The 11,986-nt window shown below is 31.2% G+C and overlaps 1 long non-coding RNA gene across 1 annotated transcript; it reads left to right on the forward strand.

Moving 5' to 3' along the window:
• The first annotated feature begins 9,901 nt into the window (after positions 1–9,901).
• Positions 9,902–11,709, forward strand: LOC142227662 (uncharacterized). Its single transcript, XR_012719954.1, has 4 exons — positions 9,902–10,556; positions 10,678–10,973; positions 11,068–11,309; positions 11,376–11,709. It is a non-coding gene; the product is annotated as an uncharacterized LOC142227662 (long non-coding RNA).
• Positions 11,710–11,986: the final 277 nt, after the last annotated feature.

An 11,986-nucleotide genomic window follows, 5' to 3' on the forward strand; every position in this document is an offset into this window, starting at 1 on the left:
TGCTTACCTTCGTTTTTAAATACAAGTTTATAAATTGCCTATATAATTTTTTCTTTAATAAAATACATGTTTTATTAATATATTATATATATTTATTAAGAATCAACAGCATCGATTGGCCTTGAAATATTAGTTTATTATTCCACTGTGAAACGTAATTATTTTCTTTTTTCTTGTACCTTTCACTTTTATTAAGTTGCTCCGTAACGATTTTGTCCTCCTTTTACAATCTCAATACCTACAAATATAAAAAATCATTAACCAATTTTTTCACTAAAGGTTAGCGTCACTAAATAAATATTAATTGAAGATTCCAAAATGTTGGTGTTTCCTTTGTTTATACACCATCACGAACATTGATAGACTTATTATTATTTATGTTCAATAATATTCAAAAAAGAAAACGAAAATTTTTCTCTCTAAATTAAAATAACAAATATTTTATATATTTTATTTGTTAATTTATTATTTTACTATATTATTTTTTATAGTTATTAAACATCATATACTACCACCACGTACCAAATTTCAACCAGATCGGATGAATTTTGCTTCTCCAAAAGGCACCGGAGGTCAAATCTGTGGATCGGTTTATATGGGGGCTATATATAATTATGGACTGATATGAACCAATTCCTGCATTGTTGTTGGATACCATATACACCGAAAGAATTCTCTTCGTTAATTTTACGAAGAATTCTTCATTAATTATTCTTCCTGAATTCTTCATTAAAATAACGAAATTTTCATTCATTTTCGTACATTTTACGAAGAACATTTTACGAATATACGAAACTTCTACGAAACATTCTACATTAACTTTTCTTCGTAAGAAGTTCGTACTTTTAACGAAACTTTCTTCACATTTCATGAATTTTGTGAAGAAGTTTTTACGAATATTTTACGAAACATTCTGCGTTAAAATTTCTTCATAAAAAGTACGAAACATTTTCTTTGAACTAACGAAGAAGTTTCATTGAAGTTGTAAAATTTCCGTTCGCGGCATTAAATTGTCTTTTATAATGTGCTTGAGTGTATTCCTTTATTCTATTTTTTTATGCAAGTCTATGCTACTTCTCATTTGGGTGATAGCGCGCTATGAATAAAAGTGAAGCAATAAAACTAAAAATTATTCAAAAACTTAAGATGTAAAGTAGTGATGTCATTTTTCACACTTGCAACTACAACCAAATGAACTTTCGACTATATTTTTTTTTCTAAAAGTTCGAACATTTTTCAGAAAAAGTACGAAATTTTTTCATGAAAAGTACGAAAATTTTTCATAAAAACTACGAAAATTTTTCATAAAAAGTACGAAACATTTTCATAACAAGAACGAAATTGTTTCATAAAAAGTACGAAGATTCTTCATAAAAAGTACGAATTTTTTTCTTACAAACTACGAAAATTTTGGAAGAACTTTTCTTCGTAAAAAGTACGAAATATTTCGTACTTTTAATGAAAAGTTTCTTTGGTTGTAAAACAATGACATATTTCGTACTTTTAACGAAATTTTTCGTTCTTTTTACGAAGAAAATTCTTTCGGTGTACTAACTTCAGGTACCAAATTTCAATCGAATCGGATGAATTTTGCTCTTCCAAGAGGCTCTGGAGGTCAAATCTGGGGATCGGTTTATATAGGGCCAATATATAATTATGGACCGATTTCGACAATTTTGGCATGGCTGTTTTGAGGCCATATATTAACACCACGTACCAAATTTCAACTGAATCAGATGAATTTTGGTCTTCCAAGAGGCTCCGGAGTTCAAATCTGGTGATCGGTTTATATGGGGGCTATATATAATTATAGACCGATGTGGAGTGGTTGTTAGAGACCATATACTAACACCATGTACCAAATTTCAGCCGGATCGGATGAAATTTGCTTCTCTTAGAGGCCTCGCAAGCCAAATTTGGGGGTCCGTTTATATGGGGGCTATACGTAAAAGTGGAGCGATATGACACATTTGCAATACCATCCGACCAACATCAATAACAACTACTTGTGCCAAGTTTCAAGTCGATAGCTTATTTGGTTCGGAAGTTAGCGTGATTTCAACAGACGGACATGCTCACATCGACTCAGAATTTCACCACGACCCAGAATATATATACTTTATGGGGTCTTAGAGCAATATTTCGATGTGTTACAAACGGAATGACAAAGTTAATATACACCCCATCCTATGGTGGAGGGTATAACAAAGACACCCTGTGTCTACCTCTTCTCCTTCTGGATGTTGTTAAAATATGCACTTACTTATAATAACCTATTCCACAGTGTGTCGCAGGGTATAATAAAATGCTTAAACTTAAAATTTGGGCTGCTTCTTGAAAATTTTAGATTCATGTCATTTGTTTTCGTTTGTTTGGGGACCTCTTTGAAACATTCATTTCCAAGTCGTTAAAGTAAAGAAAAAGCAAGTTTATTTTTGTGTTCGTTCTCTTCTTTATGTCTAAACTTAAACAGTAAATTTAGAATAATTTTCAGACAGTTTATATTCATTGCTTTCTTTATAAAAATTAAGAAATTATAATTTTATACATTTTACTACTGCGACGAATGTCAAAGTCCTTGTCTTCTACCAGAGTAGTACATGGTACTAAAATCCCTTATAAATTTTCTTGTTTGTGGTCAAATCCATTGAATTAATACAATTATTGTGGCAAATGAATTAATTGTTAATTTCCACAAGTAATCACCAGAAGACTGGCCACCAGTCCATCCACTCATCCCTTCTGCCAATTGTATAAAAACAATAGGCAAGAAAATCGATGATTGTTGGTTGTATCGTAAGAAGAAAGTTTTTGGTCTACTCGCATGGACAATGTACGGGTATTACGAGTAAACGATGGACATAACAATTCATTTGATGAACGCCAAATTAACAACAACAGCCTGGACTGGACTGGACTGGACAATGAATGCAGAGCTGTACGAGTATAAAACATTGTTCAAATGGCTACTAAACGCATTAAGAGATTAACACACTGAGATACATTGGCATGTGGGGTAATGCGATACGATGCGAGATGTCATGACATGGCCTGGTCTTGCCAACACCATCAAGCTCTACTTGGGGAGAATCAAATATGACCAAGTTAACAAACAAACAAATGACTTAATGACCCTCATTATTGCTAACAATGGAATCACAAGTAACAAACGCATCCACCACTTGTCTCATTCCACCTAACATTCATAGGCAACATATACTCAGGAATATGTTCGAAAAGCGGATATTTTACTTGAGGTTAGGATATGTGATGGGGGTCTTATGAGATGTTATATGGGATGAATCTACAAACCCTATTATAGAGAAAAACCAAAACGCCAACAGGTACAAATGCTTAAATGTTGGTGAAGGGTGTTAATGGCATTAACAAAGAACTGATGAATACCATGGGGTGTGGAAAATGCCTGTGGAAGCTTTGAATCCAAACCATTAGACAATTTAATTGCAATGATTGTGTAATTCCCCACAACAGGAAATGAACAATGAAGAGTTAAATTAACGTTCAAAGTTATTCGTTGCCTTAGCCCCATCCATCCATGTCCATTATCGTCATGTTATATTTTGCATGGATTTATAATTTGTTTTCTGGGGTGAAATGGGATTATGGTATGTCAACATGTGTGTACTATTTTTGATAGATTTTCAAATTGTGCTGCGTACCCTATGTTACATAACTACGGCGACACAGGGTACTCCCAGGGAATATGTTTCAAGAGCATATTGGGCACATTTTCACTGGAAACATGGAACATTTTTGTCACAAATATATTGGTTTTTCGTCAAACACAACATACAGTAAGATTATGGTCTTGAAACATATTCCTTAATACACGTAATTAAAATATGTAACTCCAAGTAGGAAACATTAGAGGCTTCACTTTCCGATTCTATTTAACTATGTTCTTCCGTCCCTTTGCTTCTACCATGAATTCTTGTAATGGAAATGTAGGTCGAATATTATTGAAATCCCATCACTTTTGGATATAGCTACACTCAAATAAAAGTGAACTCACTATTTCACTAAAGCCAATTTAACTATATTTTAGTTCATGAACTTATTATATTTGGTGAAAGTTTCATTTACTCTAATAATTTTTTGCGTACGTTAGTTAAATGAACTAAAAGACGGGAAAAAATTATACACAAGTTAAGGATAGAGATTTACTAAATTCGTATTTGTCATAAAATAGTTCATTATTTCTTCAAAAGACGGGAAAAAATTATACACAAGTTAAGTATAGAGATTTACTAAATTCGTATTTGTCATAAAATAGTTCATTATTTCTTCAAATTTGTAAACTTTACTACAAAATCGTCCATCATGAACTTCGTATGTCACTAAAGACATTCTTGCAATTTTGAACTCCAATTTTTACCTTCAAACTACAAAATTTTCTTTAAAAAGGGGAAAAAATTATCTATGTCTAATAAATTTTCTTGAATTTGTCGAAAAATATTTACTTATTTTTGTGAACTAGTTTATTCTAGGGCATAGAGTACGGAACAAAAATTTTTGGAAGTATACTTATGTAAACATGAATGTAGCAAGATGTACTCCAAGTCAACGGAGTTAATTCACCTAAATATATTTAGAAACTTTTTAATTCTGTTCAAAAGTGTTGTTGTTTTTGCATACATTTTAGTAGTGATATGTATTTTGGAAAATAATAGTATGAAGATTTTGTTTGGGAAATAAGTAACATTTGCAAAAACGATAGTTTGGGAAGTTTTTTTTTTTTAAACACTAATAAGAACCGCGACTGGCTTCAAAAATGTATCCATGTTTTCCCAAATTTTTATTTTAATTGACATTTTATGTTTTATGATACGTTTTTCAGCGTTTACTTGGGCCCCATCTCTTTAAACGTGATTATAATAATCGCAAATGGGCTATTAAATTTTTAATTAAAACTCCCTGCGTTTTGAATTTTATATATAGGATATATGTAAAATGAATATTTGTTTGTTTTGAAAAACTGTTAACCAGAAAATTGGTATTTTTCTGCGCTGCAACCCTTTTCACCAAAATTGAGTCAAGTTCCTTGAAATCTGAAAGTCGTGAAGATATTTTTCCAACTCCTATGAGTTTTTCAGAGATTGTATATCTGATTTTTACAATAATTTCGAATTTTTCCATTCCCTATACATTTTTTGTCTAATACTATTTAAACGGTTGTATAAATTTGCAACCTTTAGCTAGCGATGTCCAATATAGAGGACATGACTTTATCGACTTAGACTGAAGGAAGTTAACACTTTCTCTCATGCAGAAAAAATTAACGTATGTATAGTATAAATTGGTCTCCTTAATTGCTCAAGGTCAATATTAGAAATTACAAAAATGGGAATTTCAATTTTCCATAAAAATAAATTTGCATAATAATTGACACAATCCATGCTCTAGTTGTAAAGGGTGATTTGTTAAGAGCTTGATAACTTTTTTTTTTTAAAAAACGCATAAAATTTGCAAAATCTCATCGGTTCTTTATTTGAAACGTTAGATTGGTCCATGACATTTACTTTTTGAAGATAATTTCATTTAAATGTTGACCGCGGCTGCGTCTTAGGTGGTCCATTCGGAAAGTCCAATTTTGGGCAACTTTTTCGAGCATTTCGGCCATAATAGCCCGAATTTCTTCGGAAATGTTGTCTTCCAAAGCTGGAATAGTTGCTGGCTTATTTCTGTAGACTTTAGACTTGACGTAGCCCCACAAAAAATAGTCTAAAGGCGTCAAATCGCATGATCTTGGTGGCCAACTTACCGGTCCATTTCTTGAGATGAATTGTTCTCCGAAGTTTTCCCTCAAAATGGCCATAGAATCGCGAGCTGTGTGGCATGTAGCGCCATCTTGTTGAAACCACATGTCAACCAAGTTCAGTTCTTTCATTTTTGGCAACAAAAAGTTTGTTAGCATCGAACGATAGCGATCGCCATTCACCGTAACGTTGCGTCCAACAGCATCTTTGAAAAAATACGGTCCAATGATTCCACCAGCGTACAAACCACACCAAACAGTGCATTTTTCGGGATGCATGGGCAGTTCTTGAACGGCTTCTGGTTGCTCTTCACTCCAAATGCGGCAATTTTGCTTATTTACGTAGCCATTCAACCAGAAATGAGCCTCATCGCTGAACAAAATTTGTCGATAAAAAAGCGGATTTTCTGCCAACTTTTCTAGGGCCCATTCACTGAAAATTCGACGTTGTGGCAGATCGTAAGTCTATTCATGATGAAATGTCAAAGCATACTGAGCATCTTTCTCTTTGACACCATGTCTGAAATCCCACGTGATCTGTCAAATACTAATGCATGAAAATCCTAACCTCAAAAGAATCACCCTTTATATAACTTGTAAATTAACAATCAAAGTCGTGTCTTCTCTGGTGCACATCGGTCGTGAAAGGGTTAAACAAAATCCATTAAATAATTAATTGATCAATTCATTATTTAATAAATGTTGTAAATTTTATGATATTTTATCTTATTTTTTCTGTATGACATTTGCTATCCCGAGTTTGAATAATTTTTTGTTTACACACAAAAAATTTTCACCGAAATTTTTTCAATTAAACACTTAATTGAATTTGCAAACGGATTCAATGAATATGTTAATTGATTCAATTAATTATGTAATCAAATCCGAATAAAAACCAATTAAAAAATTATTGATATTTGTTACGTTTCCAATTAAAATATTAATCTGAATAAAAACCAATTAACAAATTATTGATATTTGTTATGTTTCCAATTAAAATACTAATTGATTCAATCAATTTTTATTTATTTATTTATTTATTTTCTCTTGGCGAATCCAAGCCGCAAAGCCATATACGGATTCCAAAACTACACAAACATAGCAATAATAACAAATTATAAAAATTATGCGCTTAAAAACTAGAAATTAATAACAAACATAGTATCAATAAGTGACTAAACTGAATTTGAAACAAACAAATACATAATAATTAAAACAAATTAACAAAATTAAGAAAAAAAAACTATTAAAAAAATAAATTAAATTATCAATTTAAAAAATTAAAAAATAAGAACAATAAAAAAAATAAAAAAGTAAAAAAAACATGAATATGTGAGTAAGACAGCAATACTAACATAAAAAGCTAGTAAAGAGACTCAATAAAATAAATAAAAAAATGATATAACATAATATAATATTTTCGGTTGAATAAACTTGTTTTAAATGCTGATAAAACACAGTTTATACGATTTCGTCCTTGTGAGCTAAAGGGAGATCCTGAAATGTCCATTCACGTCGATGGTAAACTCATTTTGGAACAGAAAACAGTAAAATACCTGGGAGCTTATTTGTCATACAACCTTTCTTGGGACAAGCATATTGAGATGATAAAATCTAAAGTATCCAAGGCAACAGGGATCTTGCGAAAATTCAAAAGCAAACTATCAACAGATACGAAGCTACTAGTATATTACGCTTTGATACATTGTCATCTTGTCTACGCCACTACTATTTATGGATATAAAAAGTGTTATGCTATTAAATCCTTACAGTCAGCACAAAATCAAGCTTTAAAATGTGTGTACAATTTGCCAAAGGATTACTCTACAGCACTGCTCTTTAAAAACTATGCAAAAACTGTGCTCCCCATAAGAGGAATATACAAACAGCACATTTTAGTTGCTATGTTTAAAAATTTGAGAACCAATAACCCATGCTTCAATTTCAACTGTAATAATGATGTCTGCCATATGCGTACTAGGCAATATGGTATCTTGATGTCAGCCCGATGTAGAACCGAACTAACAAAACAGAGAATTGAATATGCTGGACCTCATGAATTTAATGAACTACCACAGACTCTTAGAGACACTGCTAGAATTTCTGTATTTAAAACCCAATTGAAACAGTATCTCTTTGAGAGAATTGAAACGTTACTTTAAAAAAACAAAACATAATTTTTTATCTTTATATTTAAATGAATAATTTTAAAATATTTATGAGTTGTAATAAGAAACTTGCCAACTAGTCTCTACTAAAGCCTTTATGGCGCAGAGACGAACATATCTTTGTAAATATTGAATTATTGAAATAAATAAATAAAAAAATAAAAAAAAAAAAAAAAATAATAATACAAACTAAATAAAAAAAACTAAAAACTAAATAAAAAATATATATATAAAAAAATAAATAAAAATTAAAAAAATAATTAAAGAATTTACAGCTACTCAGTAACTAGTCAACATCTGCTAACACAACGTTAGGGATGAGACAATACATGCAGGATAAAAATTAAATTAACATTTAACATAACAAAAAAAAAGAAAAAAATAATAAAAATAATAAAAATAAAATTAAAATTATTATCTGACATAAATTATATAAGACTTAGTACTTATCACACATTTGACTCATGAATTAGAAAAATGAACATGTAGTCTTTTACGAAATGTAGTTGAGGAACAATTAAATATCTTGAGAGAAATAGGTAATGCATTGAAAATGCGAGCAACGCGGACAAAATAAGACTTTTCTAATGAAGTCGTTAACCTAGGTATAAATATTTGTGGGTTACGAACCGACCTGCAGAAGGTAAACAATTCCGAAACGTACCTAGGCGTCTGTGTCCTATATACCTTATGGAAATGCAACAAAACACGAATATCTACAAATTTGCAAAATTCACAACCCAAAAAGTCAATGACACATGGTGTCACATGCTGACGAACATTGAGAGCATAAACAAATCTAATTATTCTATTAAAAATCAGTTGAATTCTCTTGAAGACAAATCCTAACGTCCCAGAAAACACCTCTAAACAATACAAAATGACAGGCATCAACAGGGAATGAGCTACTCTCTTCCTAATCACAAACGGCATATGTAATTCAACATTGTACATCTTACTTAGGTTAGGTTAGGTTAGGTTATGTGGCAGCCCGATGTATCAGGCTCACTTATACTATTCAGTCCATTGTGATACCACAGTGGTGAACAACTTACTTAAAAGAAAATTAATCCTAGAACATATTGCACTGATATTTCCTAATTGTTAATCAATTAGGAAATAATTTTCAATTACAAACGTGATTGAAACATTTTCCTTTTCCAATTAGACATGTAATTGATCCAATCACCTTTATGATTGAGATTCAGCGTTGCCACAACGAAAATTTATTTTGGACCAAGTTTTTTCCAAAATCGGACCAAAATTCCCTCCAGCGGACCAAACTTCCAATTTCGAAGAAAATACCTTAAAAGGTATTATATTATTGTACATAGAGCTTTTATTAAAAAAGTTAAGTAAACCAGAAAGGAATGATATGATTTAGCGTTTGTCATAGGAATCATGGTTGTCATCGTTGGGAGCCACCGTGGTGCAATGGTTAGCATGCCCGCCTTGCCCACACAAGGTCGTGGGTTCGATTCCTGCTTCGACCGAACACCAAAAAGTTTTTCAGCGGTGGATTATCAGTTTGCGATTGTTGAAGTGTCACGTACAAGTCGGTGGTAGCGATGAGGATGAAATGAAACTTTGAAATGCTGGCAGGGTTATATCAGCGAAATGAGTCTTCATCCTCACGCCAATATTTTTTTCAGTGCATAGATACTATTGACTACGTGATGAAAATTTTAAATACTTCAAAAAATTTATAAATTTGACCAAAAGAAAATAGACCAAAATGGGCTAAATTCCGTTTGGTCCGACCATCGGACCAAATTTAAAAATTAGAAATCTTTTGGACCAATTTTGGTCCGAGCGGACCAAAATGGCATCGCTGTTGAGATTGAATAATTTTGAGCGATGGAAAAGAGAGACAAGAGAAAAGAGAACAAGAGAATGTGTATTTATTCAACAACGTATGATGAAGAGATCAGTCTGTGCAAGTAACTCGTAATGAACGGTTAGGTGTTTGTTTTTCGCGTAAATTGAAAAACATGATTGGCGACATTTGGTCTGTTGCGTTCGAAATGTGTGCATCAAAGACCATTAATAAAGAAGACGTGAATTGGGCTTTGATAGTGTTAGTAATAGAAAACGGAGATTAATATCATACTTGTTGGAAAAGCGCTCCGAACTTACTGGTTTGATGCAGACAATTTTTATTTAGCTATTTTCTCCAACATTTCACGCAAATTTCTATGTCGGTTGCACTAAATTATTAATAAAATGTTTCACAAAGTGTTTTTGTTCGTTTAAGAGTTAAAAAAATTGCTAAAATAAGCGAATTAAGTTTTGTTACGAATGCAAAATGAAAAGAGAAACCGAAAAAAAGTTGCAACGTCTCATGGAACATGTATGATATTAATCTCTGTTTTTTCAAGAAAAAGAGGAAGATCAAGCTTATCTCACGTCTTCTTTATTAATGGTCTTTGGTGTGCATAAATATTCTGAACGCAACAACAAATCATAGCAAAGGGTTGAAAAAATAAAGTGTGCAACAACAAATGGCCACGTGGTAAAGGTTTGAACAAATATATGGCAGAACGCATTTGAAATTACCTGTGTTTGTGTTTTGTGATATTGTAAAAATGGAAAACAATCTACGTTTATTGAAGGTAAGCAATTGTGAAATGTAAATACCGTTTTCTATTGAAGCCTGTTTACATTAAACGGACTAAAATAATATAGTTTTTATTCATGTCATTTTATTCATTATTTTTTATTTATTTCTTTTAGTGAGCAATTTTATTTCGTGAAATTGCCAATCAATCCCATCAACGCCATCATTTTATCAAATATATAAGAATATGTTTGCAATCAAAAGGTACCCGTATTTATCTTTTAAAATTGTAAAATTTTTTCACTCCTAGTTTTCTTAAAACCAAGAGCGGTATGGGTTTGTTGGAAGATTTACCTTGAAGTTGCGAAGTAGCGTTGGAAATAAATTGCATTTTTGTTTTACCTGCCTTTTTCAGTTTGATGTAGAGAGCAGTATATCTGATATATAAACTAATGAGCTGGATTATGTAATGGTAAAAAAAGTTCTTTCTCTTGGATTTAAAAATATAAAAAATATCCAAAAATAATAAAATTATGTATTTTCCATTTATATTTTTCTATTTCCAGAATTAGCAAAGTATCATCAATATAATACCGAATATTACATTGCTTTGCCATTATTTTTGTCTTTGATTGGTTCAAATTTTAATAGACGATTTCAATGTGAGGAAATCTTGGAAAGGAATTGTTATAAAAATTTAATTACCGAGCTCCTTAATACGCCTTTTCATGCTAAAAGACTACAACTGCAAAAGAAGATTATAAATATGCAACCTGGAACTAAGAATTGAACTTGATATTATATGCAGGTAATGTTTAGCAAAATTAGCTTTTATTGAACAAAATTATATTCGAATTATTCTGTTTACTTTCAGAAAAACTAATTAGCTTACAGGCTGCTGATTTATTGGAAATCTAGGCGCATCTACATATTAGAAGGAACATGCTGACATCGTGAATATTTTCATTTAACATAATTGTATGTCTAAGTTATGTTATACATCATTCACATTACACTTCCAAAATCCACTTTAACTAGTTTCAACTGTCATTTTCCTTATAAAAAGGGGATTTCAAATTCACTTTTAATCGATTTCGAGCCTATTGTGAATGAGCTATTAGAACAAAACACACAAATAACAAAAACGAAATTCTTTAGTCTATAGCATAATTCAGGAAAATAAAATATTGACGATTTTTTATAAGAAACGCATATTTCTTTTATTTCAAATAAAACTAACTAAGATTTTGGGGGCGCAATATATACATTTTTTGATTGAAATTTATTGCCAATATCAATGAATAATTTAATTGAATCAATCAAATAGTTGATTGATTTTTGTCGCGAAATTAATTACAATTTTAATTGATTCAATTAAAACTGTGATTGAATTTTATGTCAAAAACCAATCACTTTTTTAATTGATTCAATCACACAATTAATTGATTCCGTGACAAAATTCAATTAAATTTTTAATTGAAAATC

Source organism: Haematobia irritans, chromosome 2, assembly GCF_050003625.1.
Source record: "Haematobia irritans isolate KBUSLIRL chromosome 2, ASM5000362v1, whole genome shotgun sequence".
Classification (NCBI taxonomy): domain Eukaryota; kingdom Metazoa; phylum Arthropoda; class Insecta; order Diptera; family Muscidae; genus Haematobia; species Haematobia irritans.